The sequence below is a fragment of the Monodon monoceros genome, unplaced genomic scaffold, assembly GCF_005190385.1.
Source record: "Monodon monoceros isolate NGI ecotype Baffin Bay Population unplaced genomic scaffold, NGI_Narwhal_1 Super_Scaffold_19, whole genome shotgun sequence".
NCBI lineage: Eukaryota > Metazoa > Chordata > Mammalia > Artiodactyla > Monodontidae > Monodon > Monodon monoceros.
The window spans coordinates 4,633,932-4,657,738 of record NW_021703775.1 but is presented as its reverse complement, the minus strand read 5'-3'; the positions used below and the strand labels follow the sequence as shown (position 1 = coordinate 4,657,738).

At 44.2% G+C, this 23,807-nt stretch overlaps 1 protein-coding gene and 1 non-coding gene across 4 annotated transcripts in view; one reads left to right on the top strand and one right to left on the bottom strand.

Annotated features, from left to right (window-relative positions):
• Positions 1 to 730: 730 nt before the first annotated feature.
• LOC114901038 (interleukin-1 receptor type 1-like) overlaps positions 731 to 23,807 on the top strand; it is an 84,172-nt gene continuing 61,095 nt past the window's right edge. For all 3 annotated transcript variants that reach the window (XM_029232640.1, XM_029232643.1, XM_029232645.1), the window contains exon 1: positions 731 to 1,219. The gene's annotated coding sequence lies outside the window, so the exon portion shown is untranslated. The remainder of the gene's footprint in view (positions 1,220 to 23,807) is intronic.
• LOC114901150 lies at positions 4,963 to 5,048 on the bottom strand. The gene has a single exon (XR_003795033.1). It is a non-coding gene; the product is annotated as a small nucleolar RNA SNORD86 (small nucleolar RNA).

The window sequence follows — 23,807 nt, the reverse complement described above, 5'->3', positions numbered from 1 at the left end:
ACATTCAAGAGAAGGGGAGACGGGGCAGGGTGGTGGCTGCAGAGCACGTGCAAGCACAGGTTTGAACGTTGTCTTCTGGAGAGAGTGGTGGCCCATCCAGGTTGGCGCGGGGGGTTCTTTTAAAGGGCAGTGGGACAAGGTGGAAAGGTATGCGGAGGTAGCTGCGGGAGGGCCTTGGATGCCAGGAGAGGAGCTTTGGCCATTTTGGTCCTTGCGCTGCAGACTTTGAGTACAGCTCTGATAGGCGGTGCCCGCGCTGTGTTGAGAACATGAATCTGGATGCGGGGCGCAGGAGGGGCCGTGAGAGAGAAACAGAAGAGGGATTCAGCAGCACAGTCTCTCGGGGATGGATCAGGCCGCTGCGAGTGGAAGCCAGAAGCTCTGGCTACATTTCCTCGAATCCTCCCTGCCCGGATGGATTTTGAACCCAGGGGTGACTCTTGGGTCTCCTCGCCTCCGGGATGCTGAGAAGAGATCCCTGCAGTGTCCCCAGGGCAACATGGCAGGGGCGGTGGGCACAGTAGGAAGAGGCCCTGCGTCTGAAACATGCAAAGACCTGAATGAAAGGTCCTGCAGCATCGCCGGGAGCTCCCATCTGTGGATGTCATTACAAGAGGCTTGGGAGGTTGGCAGAAGAGGGAGGGCATAGGAGACCCCAGGCCTGGCCTGGCCTGGTCCAGATTCTGATAACAGGAACTGTGACAGATGAGATATCTGTGGGCCAGCCTTGCCCAGGTTTATGGCTCAGTCATTTGAGAAGAGAGACACAGCCTGTGAACTGTTAGGAGTGAATGCTCAGTGGAGAGTGTGGTATTTCGAAAGGGCTTGGCACGTTTTCTGAATGTTTCTGGCTGCCTGCTGGGCTCAGAGTTTCCTGTTTCTAGTTCCCCACATGTGTCACAGCTGAGGATTAAAGCCCTAAGAGGCATCACCGGAGCCCACTTTCTCCTTTCTCTCAGCCTCTGCACAGCTGGGTCTCCTGACAAGCTGTGAGGCGTCCCTCTCCTACGTACAGACCAGACCCAAAGCTCTTTGGGAAAGAAAAGTGCAATTAGCAACTCCATCCAGGACTGACTTCTAAATGCACTTTTGTTTTTAATAACCACCATCAACTCAGCGGGCTCCAACCAGGGACAGAAACCCTGCGGGCTGACCCTGACTTACCACCTCCCTTGGGGCCAGCTGTTCCCAAAGCCTCCAACCATAAGGAAAGGGGACGGTAAGATGATTGATTTGCACTTTGGTTTTCGTTTCTGTATTTTTTTCCCCTCCTTTTCCCTTTGTTTACTTATACACTGATGAAGTATTTAAGAGGGGCAAATGGAATCTGATAAAACTGACAATGTCATGCTGTTTGTTTAGACAAGATTTGAAGGATTTCTTGGAGTTATGTGGCTCTGTAGCCATATTTAACCCTAAGTGTGTCTGTGAGCCCTATTAAAAGATCACCTATGATTACATATGTTTTATTCCATGGAAGATTAACTATGAAATATGTGGGAGATATATTTTATGACTATATACTACCCATAAGGCATCAATAGTTATGTGTCTTTTGGTAAATCACGAGGTTTAACTGAAGGATGTTGTAAAGTTCTTTTAAAATGCTGTAGTAGATGTTAGAATTAAGACATTTTATGACTTTCCTTCATGCTTCCACAGTTCTAGAGGGGCATAACCTGGGCCTGTGTTTGGCTGACGGCATTGCATTGCTATAAACAGATATCACCGATTGCATTTAAAATTATAATATATTGTTTTAGCAAGATTTGTGTATGCTTCCTTCCATAAGAGCTTACAATGGAATCTTTTTTTTTTTTAACGTCTTTATTGGAGTATAATTGCTTTACAGTGGTGTGTTAGTTTCTGCTTTATAACAAAGTAAATCAGCTATACATATAACATATATCCCCATATCCCCTCCCTCTTGCAACTCCCTCCCTCCCCCCCTCCCTTTCCCCCCCCCCTAGGTGGTCACAAAGCACCGAGCTGATCTCCCTGTGCTATGCGGCTGCTTCCCACTAGCTATCTGTTTTACATTTGGTAGTGTATATATGTCCACGCCACTCTCACTTCATCCCAGCTTACCCTTCCCTCTCCCCGTGTCCTCAAGTCCATTCCCTATGTCTGCATCTTTATTCCCGTCTCGCCCCTAGGTTCTTCAGAACCTTTTTTTTTTTTTAGATTCCATATATATGTGTTAGCATACGGTATTTGTTTTTCTCTTTCTGACTTACTTCACTCTGTATGACAGACTCTAGGTCCATCCACCTCACTACAAATAACTCAATTTCGTTTCTTTTTATGGCTGAGTAATATTCCATTGTATATATGTGCCACATCTTCTTTATCCATTCATCTGTTTATGGGCACTTAGGTTGCTTCCATCTCCCGGCTATTGTAAATAGAGCTGCAGTGAACATTGTGGTACATGACTCTTTCTGAATTATGGTTTTCTCAGGGTATATGTCCAGTAGTGGGATTGCTGGGTCATATGGTAGTTCTATTTGTAGTTTTTTAAGGAACTTCCATACTGTTCTCCATAGTGGCTGTATCAATTTACATTCCCACCAACAGTGCAAGGGGGTTCCCTTTTCTCTACACGCTCTCCAGCATTTATTGTTTCTAGATTTTTTGATGATGGCCATTCTGACTGGTGTGAGGTGTTACCTCATTGTATTTTTGATTTGCATTTCTCTAATGATTAGTGATGTTGAGCATCCTTTCATGTGTTTGTTGGCAATCTGTATATTTTCTTTGGAGAAATGTCTATTTAGGTCTTCTGCCCATTTTTGGATTGGGTTGTTTGTTTTTTTGATATTGAAGCTGCATGAGCTGCTTGTATATTTTGGAGATTAATCCTTTGTCAATTGCTTCATTTGCAAATATTTTCTCCCATTCTGAGGGTTGTCTTTTTGTCTTGTTTGTGTTTTCCTTTGCTGTGCAAAAGCTTTTAAGTTTCATTAGGTCCCATTTATTTTTGTTTTTATTTCCATTTCTCTAGGATGTGGGTCAAAAAGGATCTTGCTGTGATTTATGTCATAGAGTGTTCTGCCTATGTTTTCCTCTAAGAGTTTTATAGTACCTGGCCTTACATTTAGGTCTTTAATCCATTTTGAGTTTATTTTTGTGTATGATGTTAGGGAGTGTTCTAATTTCATTCTTCTACATGTAGCTGTCCGGTTTTCCCAGCACCACTTACTGAAGAGGCTGTCTTTTCTCCATTGTATATTCTTGCCTTCTTTATCAAAAATAAGGTGACTATATGTACATGGGTTTATCTCTGGGCTTTGTATCCTGTTCCATCGATCTATATTTCTGTTTCTGTGCCAGTACCATACTGTCTTGATTACTGTAGCTTTGTAATATAGTCTGAAGTCAGGGAGCCCAATTCCTCCAGCTCTGTTTTTCTTTCTTAAGATTGCTTTGGCTATGAGGGGTCTTTTGTGTTTCCATACAAATTTTTTGTTCTAGCTCTGTAAAAAGTGCCATTGGTAGTTTGATAGGGATTGCATTGAATCTGTAGATTGCTTTGGGTAGTATAGTCATTTTCACAATGTTGACTCTTCCAATCCAAGAACATGGTATATCTCTCCATCTGTTTGTATCGTCTTTAATTTCTTTCATCAGTGTCTTATAGTTTTCTGCATACAGGTCTTTTGTCTCCTTGGGTAGGTTTATTCCTAGGTATTTTATTCTTTTTGTTGCAATGATAAATGGGAGTGTTTCCTTAATTTCTCTTTCAGATTTTTCATCATTAGTGTATAGGAATGCAGGGCATTTCTGTGCATTAATTTTGTATCCTGCTACTTTGCCAAATTCATTGATTAGCTCTACTAGTTTTCTGGTAGCATCTTTAGGATTCTCTATGTATAGTACCATGTCATCTGCAAACAGTGACAGCTTTAATTCTTCTTTTCCGATTTGGATTCCTTTTATTTCTTTTTCTTCTCTGATTGCTGTGGCTAAAACTTCCAAAATTATGTTGAATAATAGTGGTGAGAGTGGACAACCTTGTCTTGTTCCTTATCTTAGAGGGAATGGTTTCAGTTTTTCACAACTGAGAATGATGTTGGCTGTGGGTTTGTCATATATGGCCTTTATTATGTTGAGGTAAGTTCCCTGTACACTTACTTTCTGGAGGTTTTTTATCATAAATGGGTGTTGAATTTTTTTCGAAAGCTTAAACCATTAGCCAGACTCATCAAGAAGAAAAGGGAGTAGACTCAAATCAATAGAATTAGAAATGAAAAAGGGGAAGTAAAAACTGACACTGCAGAAATACAAAGGATCATGAGCGACTACTACAAGCAACTGTATGCCAATAAAATGGACAACCTGGAAGAAATGGACAAATTCTTAGAAAAGCACAACCTTTTGAGACTGAACCAGGAAGAAATAGAAAATATAAACAGACCAATCACAAGCACTGAAATTGAGACTGTGATTAAAAATCTTCCAACAAACAAAAGCCCAGGACCAGATAGCTTCAGAGGTGAATTCTATCAAACATTTGGAGAAGAGCTAACACCTATCCTTCTCAAACTCTTCCAAAATATAGCAGAGGGAGGAACACTCCCAAACTCATTCTACGAGGCCACCATCACCCTGATACCAAAACCAGACAAAGATGTCACAAAAAAAGAAAACTACAGGCCAATATCGCTGATGAACATAGATGTAAAAATCCTCAACAGAATACTAGCAAACAGAATCCAACAGCACAATATAAGGATCATATACCATGATCAAGTGGGGTTTATCCCAGGAATGCAAGGATTCTTCAATATACGCAAATCAATCAATGTCATACACCATATTAACAAACTGAAGGAGAAAAACCATATGATCATCTCAGTAGATACGATGGACTCTTAAATGCTTGAGCATGGTTGTTGTTGTTGCTGTTTGTTTTTATTTTTATTGGGCTCTGGAAACTTATTCCCTTTGCTGGGCCTAGGGAATCACTCAGACACTAGGACTGGCCATCACCCCCAGAGCAGAGGCCTGTATAGCTCAGGGAGCCCTGGTCAGCCATCACTGTTTTGAGCATGCTTTTTCAGAGGCTTTGAAAATGTTACATCTGGAGTTGCAAGGAAGACTGTAGGCTCTCAGGGTTTGTTCAACATTGCCTTGTATTTCTTATTGGACACCCTTGACGTCTCTATGTTCTATAATAATGTTGTGTGAAAGAATAAGAAAATATGACAGAATCTGAGATATTAAAGAAAGGGAGGAAGAAAACAAAAATGAGGTTAAGCATTCAATTCAATTCAACTTACAACTTCCTCTCACTCTTATGCCAAATGTGACTTTGCACTGTGGGTGTGAGGGTGTGAAGGGCTGGATGGTGGGAAGGACATTTCAAAAGGGGCAGTGAGTGACTAGCTGGTTTGGTGAATCACCATGTCCACCCACAGGCAACTGGAGGCCACCATGTGTGTGCTGGGGGCCGGGGGGAAATCTGTGCTCACTGAAAACGTGTGGATAGTTGGGGAAAGGGAGGAGACATACCATCAGGAAGGAGTAGGGACACTTCTCAAGATGAATTTGATCTTCCTAATAGTGATGATGAATTTTATTTTATTTTTATTTATTTATTTAGAAATGTATTTTTTAGAGTTTCTTCAACATTTATTCCAATTTGCTTTATACTATTATACTTCTAATAGTTTTTCACAGTTATTTAAATTAAAAGTTAACTTATAAATTAGAGCATTTTATTTTTTAAAAAATTTTTATTGGAGTATAGTTGATTTCATGTTGTGTTAGTTTCAGGTGTACAGCAGAGTGAATCAGTTATACATATATCCACTCTTTTTTAGATTCTTTTCCCATATAGGTCATTACAGAGTGTTGAGTAGAGTTCCCTGTGCTATACGGTAGGTTCTTATTATCTATTTTATATATAGTAGTGTGTATATGTCAATCCCAATCTCCTAACTTATCCCTCTCTCCTCCTTCCCCCCAGTAACCATAAGTTTGTTTTCTACATCTGTGGCTCTATTTCTGCTTTGTAAATAAGTTCATTTGTTACCTTTTTTTAGATTACACATATAAGTGATATCATGATAAAAATGTATTTTTTATTGAAGTGTTGATTTAGAATGTTTCAGGTGTACAGCAAAGTGGTTCAGTTATACACATATGTCTATTCTTTTTAAATTTCTTTTCCATTATTGGTTATTACAAGATATCCAGTATAGTTCTCTGTGCTATACAGTAGGGCCTTGTTGGTTATCTATTTTATATATAGTAGTGTGTCTCTGTTAATCCCAAATTCCCAGTTTATCTCTTCTCCCCCACCACCTTTCCCCTTTGGTAACCATAAGGTTTTTTTCTATGTAAGTCTGTATCTGTTTTGTAAATAAGTTCATTTGTATCATTTTGTTTTTAAGATTCCACATATAAGTGATATCATATAATATTTGTCTTTCTCTGTCTGACTTTACATAGTATGATAATCTCTAGGTCCATCCATGTTGCTGCAAATGGCATTATTTCATTCTTTTCTTATGGCTACGTAATGTTCCATTGTATAAATATACCACATCTTCTTTATCCATTCATCTGTCGACGAGTAGTGATGAATTCTGAAAGATGCTTATGGCCTGTCTCTACTCAACATTCAGTTGTTTTTTTAAATTTATTTAATTAATTTATTATTTTTGGCTGCATTGGGTCTTCGTTGCTCTGCACGGGCTTTCTTTAGTTGCAGCGAGCGGGGGCTACTCCTTGGTGCGCTGAGCGGGCTTCTCATTGCGGTGGCTTCTCTTGTTGTGGAGCATGGGCTCTAGGCACGTGGGCTTCAGTAGTTGTGGTTCAAGGGCTCTAGAGAGCAGGCTCAGTAGTTGTGGGACGTGGGCTTAGTTGCTCCATGGCATGTGGGATCCTCCCGGACCAGGGCTCGAACCCGTGTCCCCTGCACTGGCAGGCGGACTCCCAACCACTGTACCACCAGGGAAGTCCCCACATTCAGTTTTTAATCTTTAACCTACAAACCCTTTTGGGCACTGTTAACTTGCTGAGGAGAGAAACTCCACAGGCGAGGTCACGGAGTGGCTCTGATCCACTTCTGAAATATAGCCTTTAAAAACGTACACAGACAGCACATGCTCATGGTCAAAAATAAAATTAAAAAAGAATACATAGAGGGCTTCCCTGGTGGCGCAGTGGTTGAGAGTCCGCCTGCCGATGCAGGGGACACGGGTTCGTGCCCCGGTCCGGGAAGATCCCACATGCTGTGGAGCGGCTGGGCCCGTGAGCCATGGCCGCTGAGCCTGCGCGTCCGGAGCCTGTGCTCCTCAACGGGAGAGGCCACAACAGTGAGAGGCCCGCATACCACACACAAAAAATAGAATACATAGAGATAAATGAAAAAGGTGAAACATAAAAACCTAACATTGTGAGATAAATACTGTTAGTATTTTGGTGGGTGTGGTTTTCTCTGAACACGTTTACATTTTTGACAAAACGTGCTCGTGCTGTACATGTTTTATCACCTGCTTTTCCCTTTCAGCAATATGCTGTGAGCGCTTTACCATGCTAATGTATTTCTTCCTACAAAAGCTTTTTAATCACATTACACAGATGATTTGTTAAATCATGTTGGTATATTTGATGTTTTTCTTTTCTATTATTAACATTCCCCAAACTAACATTCCTATAGGGAAACCTATGCCTCTCTTCCTGATTATTTCCTTGGAATAAATTCCCAGAGGTCAAAGGGCACGAGCATATTTGAAGCTCTTGCTTCTTTTACTAAATTTTTCTAGGAAAGTACTAGTCATGTATACTCCCTCCAGCACTGCATGGACACCCTTTTCGCACACTTTCACCAGCACTGGGTTTTTCACCTTTTTTTTTTTCTAAAGTGTACTAATCTGGTAACTGGCCAAGAGTATTTTGTTGTCTTAATTTGCTTCAAGGACACTTTTTGTGAAACCTTCTGGCTTCCCATTCTGCCCCTTTAGGTTCAGCTTCTTGTCTTTCTTTGGTTACATTATCAAACCAATCCTCTCTCACAGTAACTTTTGCCAACCTAATTTCTGAGGCCTTTGACCTCATTTGATGTCTCTCAGCAAGTCTGCCCAGAGTGTGTGGGAGTCAAATGCTTCTGCTCTGACTTTTTATTTACCGTTTGAACAACTGAGCGCAAACCTCAGTCTTTATGATTTTATCTCCTTTTATCTCTACAATTTAGAGGTAAAAGGACTGACTTTCCACTCCACCACATGATCCTACTGGGAAGATAAAGAGAAAAGCTAGAGGAATGTTCTTTAAATAGAAAGAAAGTAAAAATACCAAATGGTACTATTACTAGTGTTAATATGAAGTTTACTTGTATTATAGCCTTACCTTATAGAGTATCTAGTTTTGGGAGAGCTGCGTGCTGACATTTTGACAATGTCTTCTAATTCTAAACTTGGAAGGTTGTGCGTGTTACAACATGTTTCTTGGTTCCTAGATTCAGTAGCACATGGACATACTTTAGATTAAAAACAGGTTTTATTTTGTTGCTTCTTTATCTCACCTGCACATGGGATAATATGCCATTCTTCTCATATTGCATTTTCACCATCCACTTGCTTTACTCTGATCCCCAGTGAGAGCTTCTGAAAGGTAGGGACTGGTTTTATGTGTTTCTCTCTCTTCTGGGCCTGGTTTGGGGTCTGACACCCTGTGAGGGCTTGACGAACGTTTCTCGCATGAGTCAGTGGAAGGGAGCTAGGAACGTTTTTACCCAACTCTGCAGGGAAATGAATATCCCCAAAAGGAATTACAGAGGATTTAAAAATGGAGCTTCATCTGGGACATATTGATTGTTTTCTTGGTTTAGTTTAGTGTGGGTTGGTTTCTGTTTCTACTGAGTAAGACTTTAAAGCTCTTAATGGATGTTAAGCAAATGAATACAAACCCAGGGTAGACTCAGGAAAACGGAGATCACAGCTTTTGTAAGTGCAAGTCCCATGGACTTGGCATGTATGGAAAGCTTTGCAGGAGGTACAGAGTTTCACTCTGACCCTCAGCTCAGTGGTCGGTTGTTAAAATTGGGGTCAAATGAACATTTCGCAATCGTTTGAACCTGGTATTGAATAAGTAATGATGATGGCAAATAACCAACAGAGCACTTTCTACGTGTGAGACCTGGTTCTAAGTGCCCTGTGTACGAGGTAGTCTTTATTATTATCTTACTTTGCAGACTAAGAAATGTAAGTGCGGGGACATGATTTGCCTAAAGTCACATCAGTACTTAGTGCACGGCTGGGCTTCATGACACGGTCTCTAGCGAGAATAAATGAATAAAAACACATAGCTTGCGTGCTTTTGAATAGATAACACACCGTTTAAAAGGCTTTAAAAAGGTTATTCAGCGAAGTCTTTCCCTCTTTCTCACCAATACGTTGATAGTTAATAGTTTCTTCCACCTCTTTGGCACTGTGTTAGTCAGGGTTCTCTCTCTGGAGAACCAATAGGAGATTGATATATATGTAGATATGTAGGTATCGATATAGCTATATCAGTCTCCTCTTGGTTATATATGTGTCTATCTGTCTATATGTATCTGTCTAGGAATAGACTTATTATAAGGTGTGGATTGGCTTATGCCATCGTGGAGGCTTGAGAAGTCCCAGGATCTGCCATCTGCAAGCTGTAGACCAAGGAAAGCAGATGGCGTAGTTAGAAGGTTGAGAGTTAGAGAGCAATGGTGTAGACACCTGTCTCGTCTGAAGGCCTAAGAACCAGGAGTGCCAAGGGCAGGAGAAGACCGACATCCTCACTCAAGTTGTCAGGCAGAGTTCATTCAACCTTCCTCTACCTTTTTGCTCTATTTAGGCCCCCAAAGGATTGGATGGAGCCCATCCACACTGGGGAGGGCCATTTGCTTTACTCAGTTCACCAATTCACGTGCTAATCTCTTCCAGACACACCCTCACAGACACACCAGCTATCTGGGCATCCCATGGTCCAGTTCAGTTGACACATAAAATTAATCGTCACACATGCCAGTGATGTACACCCATCTGTACCTGGTTCCAAATCTGCATCTAACGAACTGCTTTTTAACCTTTTGCTGACTAATAAGTTGTTTGCAGTCTTCTGCTATTACAACCAATGTTGCAATAAATAACAAACAGCCATGCCTGTGTCATTTTGCAGAAGTGCTAGCAAGCGTATTTGTTGGCTAAATTCCTAGAAGTGGCACTGCTGGGTCAGAGGCTTGTGTGCATTTGTGATTTGCCCACCCACCTCCCATCAGGTTATAACAGATAACAACTCTGCCAGGAATGTTTGAGAAAATGTTTCTCTACACGTATGTCGACACAGTATGCTACCAAACTGTGTTTTGTTTTTTTTTGTTGTTGTTTTTTGTTTTTATTTTTTAGCTTTGGTGATCTTATAGGGGGAAGAGGTTAACTCTGTGTGTTTTCGAATTTTTCATATCTCATATCATTGCTGAGGGTTTTTTTTATTTTTTAAAATTTTTATTGGAATGTAGTTGATTTACAATGTTGTGTTAGTTTCAGGCGTACAGCAAAGTGAATCAGTTATACACATACATGTATCCACTCTTTTTTAGATTCTTTGCCCATATAGGTCATTGCAGAGTATTGAGAAGAGTTCCCTGTGCTATAGAGTAGGTCCTTATTAGTTATCTATTTTGTATATAGTAATATGTATATGTCAAGCCCAATCTCCTAATTTATCCACTCCCCCTTATCTCCTGGTAACCATAAGTTTGTTTTCTACATCCATGATACTACTTCTGTCCTGTAAATAAGTTCATTTGTACCCTTTCTTTAAGATTCCACATATAAACGATATGTTTGTCTTTCTGTGTCTGGCTTACTTCACTCAGTATGACAATCTCTAGGTCCATCCATGTTGCTGCAAATGGCAATATTCCATTCTTTTTTATGGCTGAGTAATATTCCTTTGTATACATGTACCACATCTTCTTTATCCATTCCTCTGTTGATGAACATTTAGGTTGCTTCCATGTCCTGGCTATTGTAAATAGAGTTGCAATGAACACTGGGGTGCATGTATCTTTTTGAATTATGGTTTTCTCCCGGTATATGCCCAGGAGTGGGATTGCTGGGTCATATGGTTGTTCTATTTAGACTTTATTTTTTAAGAGCAGTTTTAAGTTTACAGAAAAATTGAGAGGAAGGTACGGATATTTCCCATATACCCCCTGCCCCACACATGTATAACCTGCTCCATTAGCAGTATGCCCCACTCCCCAGAGGGATACATTCGGTACAACGGATGAACCTACACTGACACGTCATTATTACCCAAAGTCCATAGCTTACCTTAGGGTTCACTCTTGGTGTGGTACACTCTATGTGTTTAGACAAATATAGAATGACGTGTATGCATCATTATGGTATCATACAGAGTATTTTCACTGCCCTAAAGGTCCTCTGTGCTCTGCCTGTTCATCCCTCCTCCCCCCTGCCCCCTGGCAACTACCGATCTTTTTATTGTCTCTATAATTTCACCTGTTCAGAATGTCATATAATTGGAATCATACATTATGCAGCCTTTTCAGACTGGCTTCTTTCGCTTAGTATTATTCATTGAAGGTTTCATCATGTCTTGTCATGGCTTGATAGCTCATTTCTCTTTAGCACTGAATAATATTCCATTGTCTGGATGGATCACTGGTGATTCATCCATTCCCCTACTGAATGGTATCTTGGTCGCTTCCAAGTTTTGACAGTTATTAATAAAGCTTCTATAAACATCCATGTGCAGGTTTTTGTGTGGATATAAGTTTTCGACTCCTTTGGGTAAATACCAAGGAGAGTGATTGCAGGATCGTACTGTAAGAGTATGTTTAGTTTGGTGAGAAACTGTCAGACTGTCTTCCAAAGTGGCTGCACTGTTTTGCACCCCCTCCAGCAGTGAATGAGGGTCCCTGGTGCTACACACCTTTGACAGCATCTGCCATCAGTGTTGTGGATTTTGGCCGTTCTGATAGGTGTGTAGTGGCCTTGAGATTGTTTTAAAACCGGCTGTGATCATGACGATTGTTTTTTGAGCCTCGTGGGTGTCCAGCCATGGGACGCTGCAGTAGGGCAGGGCACACAGAGGGGCCAGGCAGTAGCCCAAGTCGAGTGTGTGATGAGCGTCATGAAAGACACAGACGGCTGCTGATACAGTAGCTAAGGGGCTGGGTCTACGTTACCTGGTGATGGGGGGGTCCTTGTGAGGAGGCGTGAGGTCTGATGCAGAGGGAACAGCGGCATTTGAGCCCGGGGGGCGGGCAGGAGAATGGGGCCAGATCACGGTGGTGTGGACAGAGATGGGGCCATATCACAGTGGCGTAGACAGAGATGGGGCCAGATCACGGTGCTGTAGACAGAGACGGGGCCAGATCACGGTGCTGTAGACAGAGACGGGGCCAGATCACGGTGCTGTAGACAGAGGCGGGGCCATGGTAAGGAGCTTGGGTTTTATTCTGAGCTTCCCAGTCACAGGCTGGGGAGATGGTGCCAGAGTGTGTACAGTCTTACCTCCCAGACCACAAGTGCTCAGCTGCGTGATATTAGGGACGCCCAATCCCTGTGCCCAAGCACTGGGGGCCGTCGTTGTATTTACCATGAGAGATGGTGGCAGGGCAGACATGTCCTGGCACGCAGGACACTGTGCTGTCTCGCCCAGCCCTGGATTCCTGGGTGTGTGACAAGCGACAGGTGCTTTGCCTGAACGTGGCCGTGGAGACATTCCACAGGCACGCACTCTGCCTCTCCCAGGAATGAAACGAGGTGTACAAAGGGCATTCTCGCTTATCCCCTCATGCTTTGCTAAATTAACTGAGGGTTCTGAGAAATGATTCATGAGTGTCCAGTCCTGGCTGAGCCCTGTGCTCGGTGTTTCCAGTGCTGAGAGGAGTCGCAGGACGGGAAAACACAGAGGAAGAAAGTGAGCAGCGGCTTCTTACTTTCTTACTTACAGTTTTGAGACAGAATTAACGTCAATGATCAAAAGGCAGGCGGAGGGGGCAGCAGAGAGGCCCAGGCGCTTCTGGTTCCAGATGAGAACCCCGGCCTTGCAGACCACTGCGGGGGCCTGTTTGGTGCTGGGGAGTCCATGGGGCTGGAGCCTCTCTTATGTCCTTCTCTGTAGGTGCAGGTAGGGTGTTCCTTCTATGTTTAGAGGTGAAGAATCAAGAGCTTTCCTCAAGGCCACGGGGTGGGCCAAGGGTGGAGCTGGGACTCGCCCCTGATTCTGAGCTCCCTGAGGACGCTCTCCAGGCATTCCCAAATAGAGCAAAATTCCTCAGCCTCATTGCTGGGGAAGGCCTGGAGGAGAGGCACTCTCTCTGCCCTGCATCCTCTTTCACTTTGGCCCCTCTGGTTCCAGTATTATGGGGCCGCTTGGCTTCCGAGCCTGTAGCATTGGCAGGGCCCTGCAGAGGGGCCGCGCCACACCCTCACGTGCCTGATGGTTAAGGCTCTAAGCCCAGAGGTGCTTCTACCTTGGGAAGAAACGTAGGGGACCGAGGTCAAGTATTGTTGGTCGGGCTCTCAGGCCCCTATCTAGGGCACAACTGGTGATTAGAGTGGGGATTAGCACGTGCGCGCGTGTGCGCGTAGGTGGTGTGTCTGGATGAAGGCTTCAGGACCTGCTGGCCCAGAAGATGTGTTCAGGGTTGCAGGTTTCCATGGAGATAGGACCACCTGGGCAGGAAGTGGGACAGCTGTGAGATCAGTTAACACCTCAGCTAGTTTTGCTTCCTGGTCCAGGGAGAAGAGGGCAGGCAGGGTTTGCTCTGGAGGAGAAGGGACTCCACAGATGAGTTCCAGATGCGCAACTCAGACAGAGTGGCCCAATCCAACACAACATGGGGTGGGGTTGGGACTTGTCTGGTGATAATGATAAGGAGGTAAAAGAGGCACAGCCAAAGGGACACTTACAAAGGAAAAGCCCAGAAACACATTTAGAAAACTTGAACGGGGCTTCCCTGGTGGCGCAGTGGTTGAGAGTCCGCCTGCCGATGCAGGGGACGCGGGGTTCGTGTCCCGGTCCGGGAAGATCCCACATGCCGCGGAGCGGCTGGGCCCCGTGAGCCATGGCCGCTGAGCCTGCGCGTCCGGAGCCTGTGCTCCGCAACGGGAGAGGCCACAACGGTGAGAGGCCCGCGTACCGCAAAAAAAAAAAACAAAAACAAAACTTGAACGGCATCTGTGCTAACTGTAATTAAAATAAACATTTCAGGATTCATAGATTTTTAGGCTCTTGGTTTTCCGATATCTGTGTTCAATCTGTTCATGACAATGACTAAAATTTCAGTGAGAATATTAGCAAGTTTGATGTCTGAAGGCTTCAGACATTCTCCGAATCATTGAACAAATGAATGATGATGTTGCTATAGAACTAGGCGATGGCGTGATTGTGTCTTTTGTGGAGGTTTGCCTTTTTTTATCATTTGAGGGGAAATTATTGGAAGTGGACACACTTATACATTATCCTCTTTTTTCTGAAGATGCTGAACTTCTTGGCTGGGGTAAGCAGTGTTGGTTTGTTTGACTGTATCCACTCAGCCACTTATGCCAACGATATATTCCAACATGGCTGCAAACCCAACACATTCCACAGCCGAGGTTGATGTGGTTTCCCTCATTCAATTCCTGGACTTAGTGAGAGGGCAGAACTTGACTGGAAATCATGGGACAACTTTTCTCAGATCATTTATTACCTGGATTTCAATTGCTGGTTCTTTGACCACATCGCTGTGGGCAGATCTGCCGCTCTCCTGAATGAACCAGGGTCAGCTGTCATCTGGCTCCTCCTGGCGACGTCTGGGTGCTTTACGGACATTACCTGTGCTCCGTACACAGGTTTTACTGTTTTCAATTTGTCCCAAAGGAAGATGGGGGGCAGAGCTAGCAGATTTAGGCAGGTACCATCTCCAGATGGTGGCAGATGAATGACAGAGTCAGGATTTGAACCTGGGTCAGTTGGGCTCCCAAACCTCTTCACGTTTCACTGTGCTGATATGATAACGGGACCCAAAGAAGGGAAGTGCTAGTCGATGAATAATTCTTTTTGAGATGTATTTGAACTCATATTTCTATGAGTGCCGAAGCTTTCAGAGTTCGTTCACGGGAGGAACATGATTAAGGCTCCCTTCTACCATTTCTTATGGGAATTTATCATCCAAGCTGGCACCTGGTACCTGTAAGCTAGTTTTTAAAGAAGGCGTTCTGTGCAAGGGTTATTTTCCAGCCTCTGAAATGGTCTGTAGATAATATTTAAGCTACAACCAATACAATACATATTATAAAGTAAAAATTCAACTATAATAGGAACTCAACAGATATTTCTCTGGAAGGATTAAACATACCCTGCCTGAAATAGGTGGGAGAAACCTGGTTTCACAGATTGTATCATCTATCTGTTAATGAATGATCTGTACATCAATAAAAGAACAGATAACAAATGTTAATGAGTATGTGGAGAAAAGGGAACCTTTGTGCACTGTTGGTGGGAAAGTAAATTGGTGTAGCCACTTTGGAAAACAGTATGGAGGTTCCTCAAAAAATTAAAAAATAGAACCACCATATGATCCAGCAATTCCACTTCTGGGTATATATCCAAAGGAAATGAAATCAGTATCTTAGAGAGATACCTACACTTCCATGTTCATCGCAGCATTATTCATAATAGCCAAGGTATGGAAATAATCTAAGTGTTTGTCAACAGATGAATGGATAAAGAAGATGTGGTACATACTGGACATACAACAGAATACTATTCAGCCATGAGAAAGGAAACCCTGCCTTTTGCAAGAACATGGAAGAAGCTTCAGGGTATTAAGCTAAGGGGGATAAGCCAGACAGAGGAAGACAAATACTGTACGATATCACTTATATGTAGAATCAAAAAAAGCTGAACTCAGAGAAACAGAAAGTAGAGTAGCGTTTGCAGGGGCTGGGGAGTGAGGGAAATGGGGAGATGTTGGTCAAAAGGTACAAACTTCCAGTTATAAGAATAACAAGTTTGGGGATCTAATGTTCAGCAAGGTGATTGTGGCTAATATATTGTATTACATACTTGAAAGTCACTAAGAGAGTAGATCTTAAATGTTCTCACCACAAAGAAAAGAAGTGATAATTATGTGATGGGATGGAGGTGTTAGCTAACACTATGGTGGTCATATCTGACAGTATAAAAATATATCAGATCAACACGTTGTACACCTTAAACTTACACAATGTTATATGTCAATTATATTTCAATTAAGCTGGGAAACAAACAAACAAAATAATAACCTGTTAAACAGTATGCAAAAAGTCACAGCATTTCTTTCCTGGGGAGAAAATATATGATTCTAGTCAGGGGTGATAGAATGGGTTCTTTGACTTGTTGATTTAAAAAATCTCATGTGATACTTGCCATGACAACCTCTTTGGAACAAATTTCCCTCAAGGTTTAAGCACTTCTCTAGACTATGGCAGTGGTTTACGGAGCTGACTCATAGGGAGAAGGAGAGGTTACATTTTTGCTATTGTAATAATGTGGGAAATTACACCCCACATCACTCAGCACACTTGAATATTTCTCATCAACCTCGAATTCTGAGATTTATTTAACTGCAAGATCAGAGTTCTAGATTTTCTTTCCCAGTTGAAATGTTTAAGAAATTTAGGTAACGTGACATAATATATAAAAACTAGGTTCATAGGAAAGTGAAAAATGCTGGGAGGGTGGCGGAGGAGGGGTGGTGGAGACAGACACTTCCTTTAGTCTGGAACTGATGTCCGGATCATGAATTGTTGTTCCAGGGAAAACTGCTGTGTGTGAATAAACCCCTGAAGTTGGACTCTTTTCCTCTGCCTGGCCCCTGTCGGCCCAGTCGGTGTAGAAAATGGTGTTGCTGCATTAGGGGACCCGCTCAGCTACGTACGGATACCTACTATGATCAGCCTCTGTGATCTAGGCCAGCCTTTGTCGATCTTGATTGCACGTTGGAATCACCTGGGGCCCCCCCACCCCACCCCGAGACGTTCTGATGGCATAGGTCTGAGATGCAGCAGACCTGGGCAGAGGGATTTTTAAAAAACTCTCCGGGTGCAGGTGCTATAATGTGGTCTGAGAATCACTGACCCGGGACATAGACAGCCGTAATTTCCATAATTTACCCAAGTCAACAAGAAGCTGGCTAGAACAAGGCTGTCCTGAGTGATTGCCACCTCCCTCTGCTGGGGGAATTTAGGTCCACTTCCCAGAAAACTTTGTTCCTGAACATGGTCACAGGTTCTCTGTCCCGTCCGTGTGGTTTGAATTTTCTAAGGGACAGTGGGTGTAAGCAGTGTAAATGGAGCCGCTTTCATTTATTCGGCTAAGAGTTGGACATCTGCTCTGCTCAAGCTACGCTCAGTAAGGGAAAGAGCTTACCTCTCAGCGTGTGATGAGCATCAGGGGGAGAAGAACTCAGCCGTACGGAGTCCGGGGTGCTGGTGTCACCAGGGACGGGGAGGTGAAGCCAAGGGCTCAGAGGAGGTGGAGATAGTCACCCGTTTCCCCTGGTTGGAGGGGTGGGAAAACCCTAGAACGCCCTCTGAAAGGAGCATGCAGTATTGAGGATGGGCCTGGAAGACGAAGGAGGAAGAAGGATAACAGTCTGGGCAGAGGGAATGAGGGAACAATGGAGAAGCTGGCAAGGAGGCTGCTTTGTGATTTGACCTCAGCCAAGAAGCATCGAGGCAAGGAGGGGAACTTGTCAGAAAGATGGAGTCAGGGAGGCCAGGCGGGTCTGGAATGAGAGCCAGTGGCCTGGGCTTCATCCAGGGGAGTGGGAGCCCTGCGGGGGTGGGTTCTGACTGCCAAAGCCCAAGCAAAGGGCAAGTAGGGGCTGGCCTAGCACTATTTATCCAGCTAATGTGGGTGCTTTAGAAGAAAAGTCTGTGTTGGTCTAACCATCTCATTTGACAAAGTGGGAAAAACACCCACGTAGGTTCCACACGTCAGTTTTGTGTCCACAGGGTGGGTGGGTTATTGCATTAGGGTGGTTCAGACTTTTCCTGATTGCTGCCTTATTCATCTCTCCTTTTCTCTAGCTTTGAGCACTACTTCCTTTCTTCTTCCCCAGTCCTCCTTCTGAGGGGGAAATTGAAGAGCCTCCCACACATATAATCTTGTTGCCTCAAGTAGTGACAGTGAAACTCTGAGTATAAAAAGATTCTCTGGTCATTAAGAGGCCTGATGGTTCGCACGGTATTTACTTCATTCTTGGCCACGTTGACTCTTAAGTAAATATGGTAACTGCTTGTTTAAAAATTCTTTTCACAATACAACAATAACATTGAAAGGTCAGCCAGGTTTTGGCTCAGATGGCCAACATGCTTCTGCCAGAGATGTTTCTGGATTAATTTTATTGCTTCTAAATGTTCTTCAATGCATTTTGAGAATTTTATTTATACGAAAGTGCTGTTAGTCGTTCTGCGTAAAAGGGGAGAGCGATTTCCCTATAACTGAGATCACTTTGTCTAAGTCTGATTTTGAATTATCTCAGAGGTAGAACAGATTGGTGGTTACCAGAGGCAGGGGGTGGGGAGGGGTGAAATGGGTGAAGGGGTCAAAATGTGCAAAGTTCCAGTTATCAAATAAATAAGTCCTAGGATGTAATATACAGCATGATAACCATAGTAACTGTGGGTGGTGATGGTTGTTCACCAGACTTATTGTGATCATTTCAAAGTATATACAAATATCCAGTCATTATGTTGTACACCTGAAACTAACATGTCAATCATATTTCAGTTTAAGAAGCATTTATTTGCATTGTGTTGGACACATTAGAGGATTCCTCCCCTCCCCTCCAGCACACACACACACACACACACACAGAAGGAGGATGTTTATGGTCCTGAAAGCTCTCGGGTTCACTTTTTCTCCCATTGGCAGAAAAGGGTGAAATCACGTTAGCAGACTTTCTGTGCTGGGTCCTAGTGTTTTCTGTATGACAAGGCTAACATGTTTCTGGATAAACTTTGCGTGTCTGTAGTTTCTCAGTTCTGCTTCTTACTGTTTGCACGTTAATTCATAGCCCCATTGCAATAAGTGTTTGACCTAGTTTGAAAGAACCTGGTCCTAAAGGAGGAAGGAAAAAGTCACTTCTTAAAGGTAAGGCTTGTTTATGTGTGAATCTTAGATGTGTGACACAGTCGGGAGGTAAAATACTGAAAGGTCTTAGTTTTCAATGTTGGGCAGTGTTGTCTCATATCTGCACCTTTTCTCATCAAACCACAGGTCCAGTTTTGGACTGGGAAGGCATCCTTACTCCAGGCTTGAAAGTGTAACATGTCCCCTACCTATCTTGGGGGACCAAAATTCGCAGCAGAAAGCACCTACTATGTGCCAGCTACAGCAATAAGCACTTTACCTGTATGTTCGCCATCCTGGTCAGGTGGGCTCTGGTTTCCCCATGTGACAGATGGGGAGCTGAGGCTGACGAAGCACCATTGGAATGGGTAGAGCTGGAGGCACCTTGAGCCTCTCCTGTCTATGAGTTACTGTTGCTCGTGGCATCCCGGGCACATGCATTAGTGGCGATGCTCCCACCACACACACTCGTGGCATCCCCGGCACATGCGTTAGTGACATCCACGGCACATGCATTAGTGATGCTCCCACCACACACACTCGTGGCATCCCCGGCACATGCGTTAGTGGCATCCCCGGCACACACATTTGTGGCTTAGCTCTCCTGTTGACATAGCAAAGTAAAGTACCTGCATATGTTACTGTTAGTTACCTCCGACTCTCAGATCTTTGAACAGCTGTCAACGTTTCACTTGTCACTTCTGCGCTCACAGAGCCACCTTTGATTCTCCATCGTAACTTTCACCTGGCATGTTCCCTGCTTCTTTCTTTGTTTAGGTCTCCATCCTAACTTTCACCTGGCATGTTCCCTGCTTCTTTCTTTGTTTAGGTGAATCTCACCTTGTTCCAAAAAGGACTTGAGGCAGCTTGTTGCTTCTTTAAATGTTTGTCCAAGTCTGTATGGCCCCTTGGGGATGTGTGATATGGGTTTCTAGGAAATAACGCTTGTGTGCGGGGGACACTACTGGGCAGAAAACATTTACTCTGAGCACTTGAGTTTCAAGAGTTAATCTCATTTATTCGACCTTGAAAAAGTGCTAAAACTGCTACCTCCTGGGAGTTTTTCATTACAATCATGCTAAAGAATATGTTTGGAAAGTATCAAGAAGAGAAACATATATATATATATATATATATATATATATATTCCTTTAAAGCTATACAATATATACTATATATATGTGTATACACACACACACACACACACACACACACACATGTATTCATTTAAAATTGCTCAGAATAAGATATACAGCTCAGCTGGGACCAAAGAAACGTTTATCAGAGGGTAATGGTAAAAGCTGTAACTTCTTGCCATAGTGAGATTGGAACTTTCTTTCAATAATTCAAGAATATCTAGTTAAAACATAAGCTCCTTACTGCACTTCAAAGATACGCCTTTGACCACAGAGGGTTTTTCCTCTCAAAACACTTTGTGCTGTCATGCAAAACGGGGATATTCACTATGGAAGCCAAATTGCACTTCCTTTGATCCGCTGAAAGTTAGAAAATAAATTTCATGCTGTCGGCAGGTTATTGTTTTAAACTTCACTGCATCAGACTAACTTCTGGACAGAAACCCCCGATGACACAGTTGCACAATGTGACTATAACCTTTACTGAAGCGCCAGGTGTTGAGAGACACACAGGTACACCTGGTGCCAGGTGGCCCTCTCGGCCCTGCAGGAACAGAGTCTAGAGCATCTTAAAGAAATTACATCATGAGAGCAGACCCCGAGCTCTTGATTGTAAACAACTCTCATGGTTATAAATCCCTCCTCAGAGCCTGCAGGGGGCGCCTGCGGGAACTTGGGACCCCCAAGTGTTGTCCTGAAGTGTCTCCACCGGGACGCCCCACCCCCACCCCCACCCCACCCAGGTCTTAAGGCTTTTGTTCCGTTCACCACCTCCATGTGGTCGTATTTTGCCTGGTTGGTTGGCCCCATCAGCCTGCATCTCTGTCCTGGGGGCTTTAATGTGAAAACATTTCAGCACGGAGACTTGGATGTGTGTGTTGGGTCAGCATGTGTGTTGTGTGTGGCAGGTGTTGTGTTTGCCGTGTGTATGTTTTGTGTATGTTGTGTGAGTGCGTGGTTTTGTGTATGTGGTATGTTGTGTGACTTTTCTGTGTGTGTTGTGTGAGGGTGTATTGTTTGCTGTATGTGTATATTTTCTGTGTGTGCTGTGTAGGCCGTGTGTGCTTTGTGAATGTCTTGTGTGTTGTGTGAGTGCCCAGCGTCAGGCATGCATTTCACTGGGTGCTCGGTAAACATGTATTAAATGAAGGAAAGGACACAGTTCCTGCCCCGCAAAGCCCATGGTGCAAACTCACAGGCTGGGCTGTCAGGTCCTCGAGGACACGGCCTACCTCGTGTTCATCCTTCTGTCCTCAGGGTCCTTCAGAGGGAGGCGACACTGGCATACACAAGTGTAGGGGCACCGGTGGGGATGGATACTGTGTAACTGGACACGGTTTTGCTCTCAGGCCCAGACTCCTTGAGGCAGACACTTATTTTCCAGGTTTGCGTCTCACATCCCATGGAAGTCCCTTCTTTATTATGGTCACAGTTTACTATCGGTTCACCCCCTGCGGAATGTAGGCTCCACGGTAGGGCTTTTGTGTGATTCGTTCTCGTATCCATCCCAAGTAGCTAGAACGTTGCCCGGCAGGTAGTATGTGCTCCATAAATATTTACTGAATGAATACATGCCAGGATTAATGGGTTCCAGCATGCTCAGTCCAGGTCAAGGTTTTTAGCCCAGGGCAGGCATGACTATGTCCATCACTGAGTTTATTTTAAATCTCAGTAACTCTTAGGACCTGGCCTTTCAGGGCAACCCCTCCGGCTGCCACTGGCCCTCTCCCTCATGTTGGTGTGGCATCTGCAGGGGTTGTGGAAAGGTCCCAGCCTGCCCCCCTCAAGGGGAGTTGCCTCATCCTGCCGGGTCAGGTGGTAGCCCCCGTCCTTGGGTCCTTGTGGCCTCCTGTACCCTGTGTGTCAGCTGTGGTGTGACAGGTCTCACTGGGTGTGGGCCATGAAGCTGCTCAGTGCCAACAGCCGTGGGCCTTGCCATTGCGCCAGATATGAGGCTCCTGGACTCCAGCTTCCTGGTCCCAGGAGCTCTTGCTGGTGCCCCCGGGCTCTGGGATCCTTCTGTGCCTGGCTGGAAGCCGGGTCTCACTCTGCGCGCACCTTTCTGGGGCAGTTGCCACCTCCCGGGCTCCCCCGGGGGAGGAAGCCACGAGCCCAGTGACCGTAGGTTTCTACCCCCGCTTCCAGACTTGACCGTCAGAGCCAAGCTCTTGCTTCGTCCGTTTTCTCTTTCTGCGGGCTCTTCCCATTGGCCACAGGCCGTGCCCTCCTGGGCTGGGTGGAAGGCCTCCCTGTTCTAGTCCAGCCCAACTCACTCTCTGGTGTGTGGGTCCACTCTTCCCCTCTGACTCTTGAGAAGTGAAGCCCAGTTTGAGGAGCTCCAATTAAATCCCTCTTGTCTCTCGGCAAAGCCTGGCACATTTTCCACCACATTTTAAGATACATCTTGCAATAGATGATAGGTCATACTTACTTGTCAGCATTTTCTTTTTTCCTTTCCTACTGCACCTATTACAATTAAGGACACTTGGCTTAGGCAGTTGTCTGGCCATGGCCTTAAACTCTACTCTGGAGTTTTAAGACAAGCAATACCTTCTTTGTTCTAGCCTCCGTCTTCTTCTCCCCAAGGTAATGGATGCCTCTCCTTCAAAGGTAGGAAGTTATCAGGCAACCAGAAACAATTAAAGGGTGACCCAGAAAGAATATACATTGTTTAATACTTTCAAGAAATATAATTCCCAGTACAAGAGATTACCCTTTTAATCAGTATAAATGGCATTGGACCACCTTCATGCAATAGGCTGGCTTCCATGCTATATCCTGGAATACAGCTAAAGAGAAAAAAGAGCCTGAGGCTGCCGTGGAGCAAGATGTACGGACCGCTGGATAGATGCGACAGTGCCCAGCCCGGCTACGCACCAGGCACAGCCGCTGAGAAGCGCTGATGCAGGGTGGGGATGAAGGTCCCCAAGACGGATGCCGTTAAACACCGGACCCAGCCTTCTGCCTGATTCCTTGGTCATTAAGAACACTTCTGATGCGATTGTCGTTTCCCAATGTGTCCTTCCTGGAAGAAGAAAACGAGCCGTCAGTAAATAATAATAGCTTGTCCCTTTGGAAGTTATAGGTTTTATTTTAAGCTAAGTAGTCAGAGTTCCTTTCTGGACTGACACATCTGCCTCACAAGAATAGTATGCGTGTGAAACACCACAAAACCTGAATTCCTGAGTCTGTACAGTGAGAGCCAGGCCCGAGGGCCCAGTGGATCCAGAGGTGAAGGCCATCTTTCAGGACACTTTGGGGTTAGCTGGATGTCCTCTTTAGGAACAGGTTAACCTCAAACAGTGCCTTTCTTTGAAAACTTCTATACTTAGGTCAGAGCTTTCTATGTCAGTTCTCTCTCTGTCTCTGTCACACACACACACACACACACACAATAAGAATGAGTGGACATGAAGTAGAGAGGGACCAAATTGTGTAATAACAACCAAATCTGAGAAAAAATTCACTATGAAGAGTGAGATGCACTCAGGTAGATGTTGGTGATAACAAGCGATAGGATTTGGCAATGGCAAGAACCATGAGCTTGTT